The 17,664-nt window shown below is 44.6% G+C and overlaps 1 protein-coding gene across 4 annotated transcripts in view; it reads left to right on the top strand.

Annotated features, from left to right (window-relative positions):
* The first annotated feature begins 2,527 nt into the window (after positions 1 to 2,527).
* The window catches only part of LOC105493449 (myosin IH), a 138,493-nt gene continuing 123,356 nt past the window's right edge, over positions 2,528 to 17,664 (top strand). For all 4 annotated transcript variants that reach the window (XM_071071163.1, XM_071071164.1, XM_071071165.1 and 1 more), the window contains exon 1: positions 2,528 to 2,560. The gene's annotated coding sequence lies outside the window, so the exon portion shown is untranslated. The remainder of the gene's footprint in view (positions 2,561 to 17,664) is intronic.

Here is a 17,664-nt window from a genome sequence, read left to right as displayed (position 1 = left end):
CCCCAAGGGTCAGTTACAGGGCAGGGTCAAGGGGATTGCAGCGGGCGTTTCCCAGCAGCCGCGAGCCTTGCACGCCCCGGGGTTCTGGGGGGTGTGTGTGAGGGGGGCGGGGCGGAGGGGTGCAGGGGTAGGGACCCCTCTTCAAACTTTGCCAACAGGGACAACAACTGCATGCCCGCGAGCATGCGTTGAGGAGCAGTGGGAGGGTGATTTCGGCCAAGGGAATTAAGTTGCAAAAGGAGGCTGGGTGCATTAAAACTTGCAATCCCGTCCCTGGCCTGGGGCAAAGGACGTGGGCGGACGGAAAAATCTGTTGCAACCCCCTCTCTCCCGCAAAGTGGGTGACGGGCCAGGAGGCAGAGACGGGGCCCCAGGTGGACGCGGATTTGGGCCACCTGTCCCTTTAAGAAAGTTGCGCCCGCGCTGGCTGGCGTGCGGCGGGAGGGGGCTGCGGAGCGGGTAGGGGGGCGCGGGGCGCCTCCACCTGCTGGGGCCGCGAGGGGGGACCCGGGCCGAGCGCGGCGGCGAGGCGAGGAGGGCGCCCCGGGACTGCGCGCTGCGCCCCCCTGTCCCGCGGGGAGGGTGAGCCCGCCCGGAGCGAGCGCAGCGGGGCTCCGCCGCCCAGGGAGCCGCGACGACGGCTGTAGCAGTGGTGGCGGAGGCTGCGGCGCTCGGGGTACGGCGCCGCGAGCCCAGCGCAGCCGTTGGGGGCAGTGGCCCGCGGGTGCAACCGCGCTCCCGCCCTTCCCCGCCGCCCGGCCCGCGCCGCCGCTGCCCCGCCCCGCCTGGAGCCCGCCGCGGGAAAGGTGGCGCGGACCGCGGACGGCGGCGGGGCCCAGCGCGGGCAGAGGTCTCCACGGCCCCCTTTGGAGGCTTGGATGAGTTTCGTCCCCTGGAAAGTTTGCGTTTCTGACGCCCTAACTCTCGAGACTCCGTTGCAGTAATTGCCACGGCAGCGACGATATTAGGCACGGCCACCCCTTTTCTTTCGTTACTTATTGATGCCTCCTTCTGGGTTTTTCTTCGCATCAGCCCTTGATGACATAGCATGGTCCCCCTTTTGCATGGGGGGAACCCGAAGCCCCGAGCGGCAGTGAGTGGGTCGGGGGCGCACCGGCAGAGCGCGGGCTCCCGCACCGCCCCGGCTCGCGTACTGCACGTGGACGTCTGCGCCGCCCCCACCGAGTGAGGCTCAGGCACCCGAAGCGTCTGGAGTTGTTTTGAGGCTGTCCTCGCGTTATCTACTTCGCAGCGGGTAGGGGACCAGTGTCCCCGCACCTGTGACTGTGAAACTTTTTTTTTTTTTTTTTAAACCCGGTGTTTAAGTTCAGGAAGAACTCAGGGCTCCCCTGTACTGGGTGTGCCTGGATTTCAAGTTCTATTCAGGTGGGCTGTGACCTTGGCACTGGTCCATGTCCTCACAAATGGTTTTCTGGTAGCACCTGGACGTCTTTCCTCCTTTCTTCTCTGCCAGGAGTAAATAGATCAGCTTTCATTCTCTAGGGAGGAAAAAGATGTAGTTTACAGATGTTAGTTGAGGTCACAGTCATGAAACTTTCTCAGTTTTCATCTCCCCCGACCAGCATGTATTTAAAATGTGTGTTTTGACCGGCTAGGAAAGTGGTTTACATCGTTTATGTTGCTTTGAATGACCCTGAATGACACATAATTAATTCACCAGTCAAGTTGTAAGCATTCAAAGCATTTGGGTTTATTTCTGTTAATCCTTCTTGGAGTTGTAAGGAAACGTGGGTGACTTGACAACCTCCTTTTGAGGTCACAGTCCTTTTCATTAGGTATAATTTTGTATCTTCAGAATGATTTGGAAAGAAATTGTCTCTTCTGAAAGCTGATGGATTCAGTCAAGTTTTTAAAATAAAAGGCATCCAGTCTGAGTTCTGTAGACTCATGAAATATGGAAAAGAAAAGCAAGAATCCTTCACTAAAAGACAGTCCCTCCCACCAGCAAAGGAGTGGGGCGGGAGGTTGAGGGTGTTTGGGGAGGTCATTTAATTAAAAAATTGAGATTTTTTAGTTCACTGCTTCAGGACTGGTTGGTAAAAATATTGCCACTAAAACACCTACTGCTACAAAATCCAGGAAACTTAACAAAAACCCTGCTTTCACTTTGTTACATCAATCTGTTTTTCCCTTTTATAAATACATGGCATTTTTCAATTGTAGGTCACCTGGGGTGACGTCGGAACCATAAAATGCAAGGCTTAGGAATCTTTATTTTTTAACAAGTGCCTCAGGTGATTTTATGGTCAAGCAAATGAGGACACCTGTACTAGGTGATGCTTTCACCGAGCTAAAGGCGGCCAATAACCACCTTTTTTTTTTTTCTTGTTTAAATGAAAGAATGTGAAATTCACCTGCATCCATAGCTTCATTACACGTTATCCTTTGCTCCGGTGTAGGGAGAGGATCCCGGGCCTTATATTGGTCCTGATTTCTTCAGATTCCCTCATAGCACGTTTTCTACGAGGCCCAACATAAACCGAATTTACCAGACCTCTGATTGTACAGGAAATCTTGCAGAACAAAGAAAAAGCAATAGGTATGTGGCTTTGGCTTTCCTTTCCAGTTCTATGCAGTGGAAAATGCTCTAATCTGCGTCTTGGTTGCTTAGGTTTGATAGTTAAGCAGTGTAGTTATCTGCCTGATCTGTTATCTGCATGGTCTGTTCAACGCTAAGGTGCCCATGGCTATGTAAGAAATATTTGTTCATGATGCTGATAAGCTTATAAACCAACTCAATCATAACTGGGAACACCAGTTCCTCACATGTAATGTGTAGGAACAGTGTTTATACTGAAGGATTAAGATTATTAAGTCACTTGGCAAGCTGAAAGCAGGTTTTATTTGATCAAGAAATTCAGTTTTTTGTTTTTTTGTTTTTTAGGTTATTATTATTTTTTTAATCGGAGTCTGGCTCTGTGGCCCAGGCTGGAGTGCAGTGGCGCGATCTCAGCTCACTGCAAGCTCCACCTCCCAGGTTCATGCCATACTCCTGCCTCAGCCTCCCGAGTAGCTGGGACTACAGGCACCCACTACCATGCCCGGCTAAATTTTTGTATTTTTGTATTTTTTTTTTTTTTTTTTTTTTTTGTAGAGACGGGGTTTCACCATGTTAGCTAAAATGGTCTCAATCTCCTGACCTCATGATCCAAAAGTGCTGGGATTACAGGCATGAGCCACCACGCCCCGGCCTAGTTCAGTTTTATTAACAGATCATGACCATTTCTTCTCCTTTTTCCCCAAGTCCTTGACTTTTGCGTTGCTTATTGGTCTAGTTTTCCAATGGTGAGGAGGAAAAGGGAGTGAGGTCAGGAATATGTGATTTGTAGTAATGATCAGGTCTCTTTCTTTGACCCTGACCATTGGCTTGGTCTGGTGAACTGCAGGGCATGTCTACGAAGCAGAAATACCAAGGTCTTTTTTGTTGTTGTTGTTTTTTCATGAACCATTAAACTAGAACCCTCCAGGGCCACAGCACCCTGGGCTGTGTCTGGCACATAGTAAGTACCCTGGAGATTTATAGGCACTTTTTCCCCTTGCTTTGTCAATTCCTAAAAGCTCAGTGGTATTTTCTTGTAAGAAAGTTCTCAATGGAGGCTGGGTGTGGTGGCTCAGGGCTGTAATCCCTGCACTTTGGGAGGCCAAGGCAGGTGGATGCTTGAGCTCAGGAGTTCGAGACCAGCCTGGCAACATGGTGAGACTTTGTCTCTACAAAAAAAAAAAATTAGCCAGGCATGGTATGGTGTGGTGCATGCTTGTAGTCCCAGCTACTTGGGAGGCTGAGATGGGAGGATTGCTTTGAGCCCCTGGAGGTTGAGGCTGCAGTGAGCTAAGATTGCACTACTGCACTCCAGCCTGGGCAACAGAGTGAGAACCTATAAAAACAGACACAAGAAAACTCACAAGTTCTCACAGAGTTTATCCAGTGCCCCCTCTCCAAGGTGCATGCCAGTAATTTCAGATTCTGGTTTCCTAGATGTACAGTTCTGTAGCACTGTGGAGCCACCATTTAATGTCCAACAAACAACTTCAGAAGATAGGAGCACAGATTATTTTTTCCCCTTTAGGAGACCATGAAAATACACTGGTCATTGATCTCCGCTGCTGTTAGCATAACTGGTATGTGTATGATCGTTCTCTTTGGAAATGCGATTGCAGAAGAGCTGCTTATCATTGTTGTCATATGTATTATTTAATAAGAGGATGCTAAACCCTTGGATGTTTCCAGGAAGGGAATGCTCTAATGTCTTTGCATCTTTGTGATATCCTGCCACCTCAGATCTAGGTCCATCACTGTTCTTTTCTACTTCCCAGAAAAGTGGACAGCAGCTAACAAAATCAAGCCCGTTTTGAACTGTGATCCACAAATGTGCACTGGGCAAGTTGCAAGAGCATTTTTAAAAATTCTTGTCCATCCTTTTATAATAACCTCATTTAATTTTGTGATTGTTTTAGTCACTATGTCCAGGCATTCCTTTATGAAACGTGTTTTCTTTGGAGTGTTTTTTCTTTTCTTTTTTTAGACAGTTTCGCTTTCTCCAGGCAGGAGTGCAGTGGTGGGATCTTGGCTCAATGCAATCTCTGCCTCCCCGGTTCAAGTGATTCTTCTGCCTCAGGCTCCTGAGTAGCTGGGATTACAAGCGTGCACCACCATGCCTGGCTAATTTTTGTATTTTTAGTAGATACGGGGTTTCACCATATTGCCCAGACTGGTCTAGAACTTCTGACCTCAAGTGATCTGCTCGCCTTGACCTCCCAAAGTGCTGGGATTATAGACGTGAGCCACCGTGACCAGCCTTTTGTAACTTTTTTCTTTTTCTTTTTTTTTTTTTAAGCTTTTAAAAAAAATCTGGGCTGTCTCTTGGCTGGTATTACTGAATATCTATCTACATTGTTATACTGCTAATGGATACTCACTAGGCCCTGGAAAATTCTGAGATACCTTCTGAATCATCAAAGACATGACAAATTGGCATCATCTTAACCTTAAGCATGTTTTATTGTTGGCAAGTGAATAATCCATGTCATGTTAACGCAGTGATTCCATATGAATTAGAATATTTGCTCAAAACCACCCATTCCCCGCTGCTGGCAGACTCTCAATGGGGTGACAGCCCTCTAGGAAAAGGGCTTCATGATGGCTCCGCTGTGAGGCAGACCAGGTTCAAGTCTCAAAGCTGTCCCTCCCTTAGTCCCCCCTGGCTGAGTGTTTCTGTACAAGTTATTCCCTGCACTCTCACTTCCCCATCTCTCAAAAAGGAATACCAGCACTCATCTTTCAGGACTCTGAGAGGCTTAAAGACAGCACCTGATGCTAGAAGGTGCTCAACAAGCAAAGGCTGTGTTTCCAGATGACTGTGTTTCTGATGGCGCTTCTCCTTGTTCTGTAGCTAGATTGGCCCCAAAAAAGTAAAAAATAATCAAGTTGGCTGGGTTCACACCTGTAATCCCAGCACTTTGGGAAAGCGAGGTCAGCAGATCACTTGAGCCCAGGAATTCGAGACCAGCTTGGGCCACATGGTAAAACCTCATCTCTACAAAAAATACAAAAATTAGCCAGGTGTGGTGGCGTGCGTCTGTAGTTCCAGCTACTCAGGAGGCTGAGGTAGGAGGATCGCTTGAGCCCAGGAGGTGGAGGCTGCAGTGAGCCATGATCGTGCCACTGCACTCCAGCCTGGGCTACGATCAAGACCCTGTCTCAAAAATAAAATAAAAAATACTCAGGGCCCTTGTCTTCTGTCCTGAATCCATCACCTCACCCAATCTAAGACCTTGCCTTCATTTTCCATCAGGAAATTCCATTCACCAATCACCAATCAGGGAAAAGCTGTCTTGCCTCTGAATTCTATAGCTGATTGAATTTGGCCACTTTGTATATCTCTTTTAGTGTTATTTTCTTATATCGTGCAGGATTATTGCTCTAGTCCTTGAACCTATGTTGTGGGTGCAGTTATGTATAATTCCATATCTAATCTGGGTCTACATTATTAGACTGGGACTATTACTCTATTCTATATTCTATTATCTTTGTATTTGTTTTTCTGTTTTTTCAAATCAGGGATCCTGAGCCAGAGAACTACAGACCACATTCAGCCACAGACAGGCTTTGTCTGGCGCACAGGTTTTCTTTTTACAAATTTGAATTAGATGCCAGCATTTTAAAATTCTACACGTTGGGTTTTTTCTTTAAAAATCGGAAAGTTGGCCACACTAGGCCCACGATCCCTCAAGATAGCTATCAGCTGGGACCAAGTGCAGCTCGTCTCCTGTTACAGGGCTGGTCCCAGGGTTTTCAGTATGCCCCAGACCCCACCAGTCCTTATCACCCAATCCCAAGACTTGGGCCTTTGCCATTTGTCTTGGAACATGTCTTTCTTTGGTCTTATAATACAGTGGAGACAAAAATAAAATATTTTCTGTGTCCATGTTGCTGTCACAATTTCAGAAAAATTGTCAGTAGCTAATAAAAAGAATAAGCTATCCTTTCAACAGTGTGCTAAGTTCTGTACATCTTATTCTGACTTCCTGATGATGCTGTGAGGTGGGTGTTTGGCGCTCTTGCTTTGTTTAGACTTGAATTTCAAATAAGTATGTTCTTCTGTGTAATGCATTTTGAAATTCATGGTAACTTTTGATTGGAATAATATCTTCGTGGAATAAACTAAGACAAAAGAGTGTTACATGAAAATGCATAACTTGTCTGCATGCTTCAAGCCACCTCTTTTTTATGTCACAGATTGATTTACATGGGGGGGGAGCTCTTCCTTTGTCCACAAAAGGGCCTTTTTAAATAGTTCGTTGCTCAACAGAGAATCCAAACTTGTACTTTTCACTGCAAACAGCTTTATCCTGCAAACACCCAGCAACCCTGAGTGGTTTTAGAGAACCTTCTTGCAGTCTTATCACTATTGTGTGTTCAGATCATGCTCACCAGTAACAAAAAAGCGGCATGTTCACTTACCAACAGCCCATTCCCAAGGTTCTAGATGGGGCTTTTCCCATCTCTGCCCATTTGTGTCTGAAGTGAGGTGAACGTGAAACCGTGGCATATAAACTTGTTCCAGTGTAGCACTCCCCAGATACTTGCCTCCTAACAATCCTGGCTGTTTGTTTTAGAAATGGTAATGTATCATTGTAACAAATTATACTTAAAAATCATTTAGTGTGAAATTGCAGATTAATCCCATAGGGATGGGGTATTAACAATCCCCCAGCCTTTTGGAGCATACAGATGGTGAATCTGGGATTTACAATAGGAACAATCGCTGATTACATGCATGGGTGTAACGGACAAAAAGACCTCCACAACTTGGGCCTGGAGAATACGGTGGAGGTCCTAGCGCCTGACTTGTTTGGGACCCTCAGGTCCCTAAGAATGTGTGTTTCATCACCTTGCATTTGTGAAATTCTGTGGTCTGTTCTGTGAGCTTTGAAACCTACCAAGTGCGTATATAGAAATGTTCTTTCAGTGTGCTTAGCTTTAGTGCTTAGATTCCATTCGAATTTCTTTAAAGAGCAACTGCACAGTGGAGGAGGCAGTGAGGGTTTGGTAGATGTGCTCTGCTGATAGTTCATTATCAAAACCAATACCTGCAGATTCACTAATCATCAGGAAGGAAGTTGCCATGCATTGCATGAGCTGGGATGTGTTGATTGCCTCAAAAATTAATCTGCCCTTGAGATGAAAAGGACTGACTCTGAAGTACAATTCTCCTGATTTTGAAACTGTCACTTGCCTGAGTCACTGTAAACTCCATGACATGCTTGATGTTGAGAATGAAAATGGCACGCTTATACACACAATCTTGAATGCCGATCACTTTACAGTAATGGCCAGCCAGTATGTGCTGGAGACTGAAATAACCAAGTAATAATAAGTCTTTTTCCATTTAAATAATTTAATGTTTTAAAGAAACGGTGTCTCATTACCCAATTGTTCACTGAAAATTTAAATCAGAGAATAACCATTTCGATAGTAACTTAAGTTCAAATAAGTTCTCCTAATCTCTGTTTGATTTCAGATGCAAAGATGAGAAATAGCTTTGCAATCAGGAGAATACATTCTCAGAGAAAAACACACTTCTCCTGGCCTTTTTCAGGGTTTCTCAAGAAACCCTTTATTCCAATGAACTGTTGTTTATCCTAAATATTCTTTTCCCACCCACCTTTTTGATGTAGGGCTCACAGCAAAATAAAAGTACAGGCGATGTTGCACCTGAATGTCTGTGTCTGGCTGAAGACAGAGCTTCGTTTCCTTTTAGGGATATGGCCTCCACCCTGGTTTTATGACTTATCCCTGAACCCAGCCAGGGATTTGGGACAGCGTTGGACCAGCTGAGTGTTAATGACAATGTCCTCTCTATTGGACCAATTAATTATCCTCCCAGAAGGGTTTTACAGCTCTGTCTTGAGAGGATGCTTGTAAGCTTCTCAGGGTAATTCTAGAGGTGATGTGCAACTGGTCCTCATTTCAACTGTGTCTCTCAGGCACTGGGTGTTTCAGGCACCAGGTTCGGATAACATCTTGTTCAGAATGACCAGGGTAGCCTTTATTGTCACGGTTATCAATGACATTTATGACATTGTGCAGCAAGATTTATTCCCTGGAAAAAGTCTGTTTCTATCAGGTTTAAAACATACATTAAAGTATCGAACAAAACATATAGTTGTTGGTACATAGCTTAAAAAAGCAAGGAGTGGTCAAAGCTGAACAAATTTAGGTTAGAACCCAAAGTCTAAAACAAGTATCTGTGAGTAAATGCTGCTTAAAGAAATATTTACATGGAGGAGAAGAAACAAATATTTCTTAGAATCCCAATGTAGCCATATTTCTTATGCTACATTGGAACAAGTTTATATTTATTCTAAAACAAATATTTCTTATAAAAGAGTTTATAAATATTCCTTATAAATGTAGATGCTCCTTCCCCTAGGAAGTGAAGGCTAATTTTCCCTTCACTCCTTCCCTTCACTGTTTGGCTGGTCTTGGTGACCGGCCTCCAAAGAACAGAGTATGGAGAGGAATAAAAAGTAGCTTTGCAGTGGAGCAGGTTGGCACACATGACCTTGACCAGGTGATAAAGGTTAAGGTCAGCAGTGGTGTCAGTGGCTCTCATGCTTCCCCGGTAAATGATGAAGGCAGAGAGGTGCTTCACCTCCATGCTTTTCTTCCCCAAAATCTATAACCCCAGTCAACTCATGAGGAAAAACATCGACAACCCCAAGTTGAGGCACATTCTACAATAGACCGGACCAACACACTCCAAAATTGTCAAGGTCATGAAAAACAAGGAAAGCAGGAGACACTGTCCCAGAGCAGAAGCGACTGGGCAGGCATGACAGTGAAATGCAATGCGGTGCCCTGGGTTGGATCCTGCAGCAGGAAGAGAACATTTCTGGGGAAGGTGGTAAAGTCCAAATCAGGTCTGGAGTTTAGATAGGAATGTACCAAAGTGGATGTCTTACTTGTGAGAAATGTACCGTAGTCATGTGAAATGATGGACGGGAGTGAGGGGGAAGTCAGGTGCGAGGCATTTGGGAACTCTCTGTATTTTCTTTGTAACTTTTCTGTCATTCTAAAATCATTCAAAACCAAAAAGTATATTTCATCAAGAAAATGATACATCCATGTTCTAAGCATATACCTAAAACAATGGAAAGCAGGATCTCAAAGAGATATTTGCATATTCATGTTCATAGCAGCATTATTCACAATAACCAAAAGTGGAAGCAGCCCAACAACCCAACTGCCCATCAACAGATGAATGGAGAAACACAACGTGGCATCGCCATGCAATGGAATATTATTCAGTCTTAACAAGGAAATTCAGGCACACGCAAGAGCATGGATGAACTTTGAAGATGTTACACGAAGGGAAATAAACTAGTCACAAAGACAGACTGCATTATTCTACTTAGATATGCAGAGTAGTCAGACTCAGAAACAGAATGGTAGTTGTCGGGGGGTTGGGGGAAAGGAAAAAAGGGGAGTGCTTGTTTAACAGGTATAGAGTTTCCAATTTTCAAGATGAAAAACTTCTGGAGATCTGGTGACAAGGTGAATGTAACACTAATGAACTGTACACTTAGAATGGGTAAGTTGGTAAATTTTGTTAGGTGGTGTTTTTTTTTTACCACAATTAAATCAAGGAAATGAATATAACAATTATACAAGTTAGGAAAACCTTTGCTTACCATGAGAAAGGCCTATGGCAAGAGTTCTCAGTCTTGGTGTTAAAGACATTTGGGGCTGGATCATTCTTTGTTTGGGGGCACTTTCTGAGCATTGTGGGATGTTTAGTGACTCCCTGGGTTCTAGCCACTAGATGTTAGATGTTGCCCACATCATGACGAGCAAAACTATCTCCAGATAATGATAAACGTTCCTTGGGGCTCAGGAGCAAAATTGCCCCCAGTTTAGAACCACTGGCCTTAGAACACTGGAGAGGAAACAAAACAGATTTTTTAAATTACTAAATTGGCTAGACTTTCATAGCCTAATATGGTAGCGTTAACCCACAGGGGGCTGTGTAAATTTAAAATAAAATTTATTGGCCAGGCATAGTGGTTTATGCCTGCAATCTCAATGCTTTAAGAGACTGAGGTGGGAAGATCGCTTGAGCCCAGGAGTTTGAGACCAGCCTGGGCAACTGAGAGATTGTTTCTACAAAAAATAAAAATTAAAAATAGTTGGGCATGGTGGGAGGTTCCTGTAGTCCCAGCTACTTGGGAAGCAGAGGTAGGAGGATCACTTGAGCCCAGGAGTTTGAGGTTGTAGGGAGCTGTTATTGTACCACTGCACTCCAGACTGGGTGACAGAGCAAGACTCTGTCTCAAAAGAAAAACTGGCCAGACATGAGGGCTTATGCCTGTAATCCCAGCACTCTGGGAGGCTAAGGTGAGGGGATCACTTGAGGACAGGAGTTCTAGACTACCCTGGCCAACATGATGAAACCCCATCTCTATTAAAAATACCAAAAAAAAAAAAAAAAAAAAAAAAAAAAAGCCAGGTGTGGTAGCATATGCCTGTAATCTCAGCTATTTGGGAGGCTCAGCCAGGAGAATCACTTGAACCTGGGAGGCAGAGGTTGCAGTGAGCAGAGATTGCACCACTGCACTCCAGCCTGGGCAACAGAGCATGACTCTGTTTCAAAAAAAAAGAAAAAATGCTTTTGTATGTGAAGAAAAATAAGTTATTGCCTCATTTCATATACAAAGGTAAATGCTAGAAGGGTTTAGAAGACAAGGATTAATATCAGTCCAAAACAATATATAATATAGAAGAATATTGGGTAGGACTTGTTAAAGAAGATCCTTGGCTGAGCGCAGTGGCTCAAGCCTGTAATCCCAGCACTTTGAGAGGCTGAAGCGGGCGCATCATGAGGTCAAGAGATCCAGACCATCCTGGCCAACATGGTGAAAACCCGTCTCTACTAAAAATATAAAAATTAGCCGGGCATGGTGGTGGGTGCCTGTAATCCCAGCTACTTGAGAGGCTGAGGCAGGAGAATCGCTTGAACCCAGGAGGCGGAGGTTGCAGTGAGCCAAGATCATGCCAATGCACTCCAGCCTAGGCGACAAAGCAAGACTCCATCTCAAAAAAAAAAAAAAAAAAAAAAAAGTCACCCCTGCAATCCTAGCCCTTTGGGAGGCCGAGGCGGGCAGATCACGATGTCAGTAGATCTAGACCATCCTGGCCAACATGGTGAAACCCCATCTCTACTAAACATGCAAAAATTAACTGGGCATGGTGGTGTGTGCTTGTGCTCCTGGCTACCTGGGAGGCTGAGGCAGGAGAATCGCTTGAATCCAGGAGGCGGAGGTTGCGGTAAACTGAGATTGTGCCACTGCACAGCAGCCTGGGTGACAGAGCGAGACTCTGTCTCAAAAAACAAAAAAAGACAACAAAAAACTATACCCATAATGAATTGTCTGTAATTCCCAGGGTCAGTTTCTTTATTGTGGAATCGGGACTTAACACGTGCAAAACAATCTGAGTACAGGATACCTTCTAGGTTTTTATCCTAGATCTTTTACAGTTTTCTCCCCTTACCAAATTTAATGGAAATTAACTCACAGACTGTCTTTGTAATACACACTGAAAGATGTCTATGCACTTGGGTTCCATTGGTTTGTCTGATGTTGAAATGAATTACTTAATTAAAACAGCAAGTGTCATGAGCACAAAAACAGAACATCCATGCATTTCTGTTCCCACCAGCTGAGTTGAATTCTTATGAGCTGCCTGTATTTGTTGGTGGGAACAGAAATGCACAGATGTTCTAGGGAGCCTGTTTCTCAAACTTGCCAGTGTCCTTAGGTCCCCTGGGGATCTTATTAAAAAGCAGATTCTGATTCAGTTAAGTCTGGGAGAGGATCTGGGGTTTTTCATTTCTAAGCGCTCCCAGAGGGTACTGATGCTGCTGGCCCCAGACCTAAGGTAAGAAAGTTCTAGAAGATCTACTGTTTTTGACAGTTCAGCATGCCTGGTAGCATCAGTGTGTCCAACAGGGTATGGAAAGCAGTAACGCGTCGGGGTTTGATTCATAGAGGTCAGTTAAGAAAGTCTATTCCTTATTGCTTCAGTTACTCTTGGGGAGTAATAAACCACCCCAAACTTAGTGGCATAAAAATCACCCTTTTATTCTCACCAACTTGGTGAGCAAGGAATTCAGAAAGTATATAATGGTTGGTCAGGTGTGGTGGCTAATGTTTGTAATCTCAACACTTTAGGAAGCTGAGGCGGGAGGATCCCTTTAGCCTAAGAGTTTGAAATTAGTCTGGGAAACATAGTGAGACCCTGACTCAAGAAAAAGAAAAAAAGAAAGTGTTCAACAGAGTTGGCTTGTCTTTAGTCCTCAATGTCTGGGGCCTCAGCGGGGAAGAGCCCAAGGCTGGGGTGGGAGTGACTTGATAGTTGATCTCAAGTCATCCTAAGACAGACTCACGGTCATGCCTGGCTCCTGGACTCGGGGGACTGGAGGATGAGGCCACCTGACCAGAATGCCTACAGGTGTCCTTTCCATGCGCTGGGCTTTCTTACAGCTTGGTGGCCTCGGGGGCCAGATCCTGCAATGGAAGCTCTGTCTTTGATCTAGCTCCGGAAGCCACACAGTGTCCCTTCTGCCACATTCTGTTGGTTACAAGTGAGTCACAAGCCACCTAGATTCAAGGGAGAGACTTACACTCTACCTTTTGATAGGGGAGTGGCAAGGTATAGAACAAGTAGGATGGGAGATACTGTTGTGAATATCTCTGGAAAATCTAATCTGCCAAACTTATTTTATAAGCTGCCCCTGCCATGATTAAGATACTTTTGACAAAACACCACACCTCTTCAACATGTCTCTTAGATATTAAAATTGTCTAATTGATATTAGGGTCTAAAATTCTGCTCAGGGAGCCAAGAGTGAAGATAATGGGTGAACACTGATTTCTTTCTAGATTTGTCACCTCATCTGAGAAAGCCTCCGATCCCATTTCTTTTTTTTTTCTTTTTTTTTTTTTAATTTATTTTTGGCCGGGCGCGGTGGCTCAAGCCTGTAATCCCAGCACTTTGGGAGGCCGAGACGGGTGGATCACGAAGTCAGGAGATCAAGACCATCCTGGCTAACACGGTGAAACCCCGTCTCTACTAAAAAATACAAAAAAAACTAGCCAGGCGAGGTGGCGGGCGTCTGTAGTCCCAGCTACTCGGGAGGCTGAGGCAGGAGAATGGCGTGAACCCGGGAGGCGGAGCTTGCAGTGAGCTGAGATCTGGCCACTGCACTCCAGCCTGGGCGACAGAGTGAGACTCCGTCTCAAAAAAATAAAAATAAAAATAAAAAAATAATTTATTTTTAAGTTCCAGGATACGTTTGCAGAAAGTGCAGGTTTGTTACATAGGTACAGATGTGCCATAGTGGTTTGCTGCACTATCAACCTGTCATCTAGGTTTTAAGCCCTACATGCATTCAGTATTTGGCCTAATGCTCTCCCTCTCTTTTCCCCACTCTCCGACAGGCCCTGGTGTATGATGGTCACCTGCCTGTGCCCATGTGTTTTCAATGTTCAGCTCCCACTTATGAGTGAGAACAAGTGGTGGTTGGTTTTCTGTTCCTGTGTTAGTTTGCTGAGGATAAGGCTTCCAGCTTCATCTGTGTCCCTGCAAAGGACATGATCTCAGTCTTTTTATGGCTGCATGGTATTCCATGGTGTATATGTGCCATATTTTCTTTAGTCTATCATTGATGGGCATTTGGGTTGGTTCCAAGTCTTTGCTATTGTGAATAGTGCTGCAATAAACATACGTGTGCATGTGTCTTTATAGTAGAATGATTTATAAACCTTTGGGTATATACCCAGTAATAGGTTTGCTGGGTCAAATGATATTTCTGGTTCTAGATCCTTGAGGAATTGCCACACTGTCTTCTACAATGGTTGAACTAGAACAAGCAATGGGGAAAGGATTCCCTATTTAATAAATGGTGCTGGGAAAACTGGCTAGCCATATGCAGAAAACTGAAACTGGACCCCTTCCTAAAAACATCTTATATAAAAATTAACTCAAGATGATTAAAGGCTTAAGTGTAAAACCCAAAACCATAAAAACCCTAAAAGAAAACCTAGGCAATACCATTCAGGACATAGGCAGGGGCAAAGACTTCATGACTAAAACACCAAAAACAATTTCAACAAAAGCCAAAATGGACAAATGGGATCTAATTAAAGAGCTTTTGCACAGCAAAAAAAAAAAAAAAAAAAAAAGCTAGCATCAGAGTGAACAGGCAACCTACACAATGGGAGTCTCGCTCTGTCGCCCAGGCTGACGTGCAATGGCGCGATCTTGGCTCACTGCAAGCTCCGCCTCCTAGGTTCACGCCATTCTCCTGCCTCAGCTTCCTGAGTAGCTGGGACTACAGGTGCCCACCACCACACCTGGCTAATTTTTGTGTTTTTAGTAGAGACAGGGTTTCACCTTGTTAGCCAGGATGGTCTCGATCTCCTGACCTTATGATCCACCCGCCTCCGCCTCCCAAAGTGCTGGATTACAGGCGTGAGCCACTGCACCCAGTCAGTTCTCATTTCTTTAAGGCTTACACAAGACCATCCCTGATAGCAGTCCTTCGGTATTGAGTAAAAGCCCTGTCTAGAAAGTATTTTCTGTGGTCCAAGGAGGCTGCTATCTGAGGCCCTGTCAGCATGCAGCAGTGCTTACCTGAAGAGGCGAATCAGACTTCTCGGGCACAACCTGGTGGCCTGTCTGTGCCTGTCCAGGCATCCTTCTCATCCACCAGGTGAACGATTCCATCACTGTCCAGTGGCTAGATCATTTCCTGCTGCATCCCCTCTCCCTACTTCCATGCTGTCTGTCACCCCTTCTTGGTCTCTCTTCTCCCATTCCCAGGCTAGTGGGTCTTGGAACACATCATTCCTCCACATGGGGGATAAGGAAGGAACTCTTCGTCCATGCTACCCCACCTTCTATTGGTTACAAGTGAGTAACAAGCCACCTAGATTCAAGGGAGGGAATTAGACTCTACTTTTTTTTTTTTTTTTTTTTTTTTTTTGAGACAGCATCTCACTCTGTCATTCAGTCTGAAGTGCAGTGGTGCATTCTTGGCTCACTGCAACCTCCGCCTCCTGGGTTCAAGTGATTCTCCTGCCTCAGCCTCCTGAGTAGCTGGGATTACAGGCGTGCCACCATGCCCGGCTAATTTTTGTATTTTTAGTAGACATGGGGTTTCTCCATTTTGCCCAGGCTGGTCTCAAACCCCTGGAATCAAGCAATCCACCCACCCTGGCCTCCCAAAGTGCTGGGATTACAGGCATGTGCCACCATACCCAGCCTAGACTCTATCTTTTGATGGGGGAATGGAAAGGTTTAGAAGAGCAAGTGGGATGGGAGGCACTATTGTGACCATCTTTGGAAAATCTATTCTGCCAAACTTATAAACTTTCCCCCCACTCTATGATTAAGATACCTTTGACAAAATACACCTCTTCAATACATCTCTTAGATATTAACACTGTTATTACATTAGAGTTTAAAATCTTGCTCAGGGAGCAAGGATGAGGAGGGAACTCTTTCTTTATGCTACAGTAGAATGTGCCCGAGGTTCTGTAGTTATTTAATTTTTTTTTTTTTTTTTTTGAGACAGAGTCTCCTTCTGTCACCCAGGCTGGGATACAGTGGCTCGATCTCAGCTCACTGCAACCTCTGCCTCCCGGTTCAAGCAATTCTCTGCCTCAGCCTCCTAAATAACTGAGATTATGGTCACCTGCCACCATAATCTCTGGCTAATTATGCCAAAAAAATGCCTGGCTAATTTTTTTGTATTTTTAGTAGAAACAGGTTTCACCATCTTGGCCAGGCTGGTCTTGAACTCCTGACCTTGTGATCCACCCACCTTGGCCTCCCAAAGTGCTGGGATTACAGGTGTGAGCCACTGTGCCTGGCTTTCTGTAGTTATTTTTAAAAGGAAGAAAAAGTGCTGGCTGGGCGCGGCGGCTCACACCTGTAATAACTGCACTTTGGGAGGCTGAGAGTAGATCACCTGAGGTCAGGAGTTTGAGATCAACCTGGCTAACATGGCAAAACCCTGTCTCTACTAAAAATACAAAAATTAGTCAGGCGTGGTGGCAGGTGCCTGTAATCCCAGCTACTCAGAAGACTGAAAGCAGGAGAATCACCTGAACCCAGGAGGCAGAGGTTGCAGTGAGCAGAGATCGTGCCACTGCACTCCAGCCTGAAAGAGAAAACTGTCTCAAAGAAAAAAAGAAAAGAAAAAGTGCCTCTTCTGCCTGATATGGTGTCTCTAAAGTGCTTTCTTCTAGAATTCAATTCAACTTAAAAATATTCTGGTCACTCGTAACTTAACAATAGCCATAATAATAACTAGCAATTATTGACTGTTTGCTCAGTGCTGGGTCCTGTCCTAAATGCTTTCTATATATCAACTCTTTTTAGACTCCCAAAAGTATTTTAGGTTGATTGCATTGTTTGATATACCACTTAGAATTATTTAAAGCTCAGAAGAAGGATGGTGATAGCTAAAAAGTCCCATCGCAGGTGCTTCACTATTGTCAAGATGTTTTGGTCTCCGAGTAAAATTCTGAGAATAATCATTGGGGATCATAACATAGATATCAAAATCAACTAATAATAATTAACCACATATACATGATATGTGTGTGTGTGTTATGCATATGTGATTTACCTTAGCTTTTTAAAATTGGGGTGAAATTCTCATTACTGTAAAATTAGGTATTACAAAGTGAACAATTCAGTGGCATTTGGTGCATTCACAATTTTGTGCAAGCAACTTGCATTAATTATTAATCCTTACAACAAGCCTATGAGGGAGATGCTGTCAGTTTATTTTATCTTATTTTTTAAGAGATGGGGTCTTGCTTATGTTACTCAAGCTGGTCTTGAACTCCTGGGCTCAAGCAGTCCTCCCACCTCAGCCTCCCAAAGTGCTGGCATTACTGGTGTGAGCTGCTATACCTGGCTTTAGTGTCCCTTTTAAACTGATGAGACAGCTGACACCCTGTGAAGTTACAGAATAGATCACAGAACTAGGCTGTGATAATGCTGGCTCTGAACTTTTTGTTCCTTTCCCCTTCTGCATTTCATGCTTTTTAATAAACCCAAAACAACAG

Source organism: Macaca nemestrina, chromosome 10 (assembly GCF_043159975.1).
Source record: "Macaca nemestrina isolate mMacNem1 chromosome 10, mMacNem.hap1, whole genome shotgun sequence".
In the NCBI taxonomy this organism is placed as follows: Eukaryota; Metazoa; Chordata; class Mammalia; order Primates; family Cercopithecidae; genus Macaca; species Macaca nemestrina.
The sequence above is the reverse complement of the archived record's forward strand: the minus strand, read 5'-3'. Positions and strand labels throughout refer to the sequence as shown.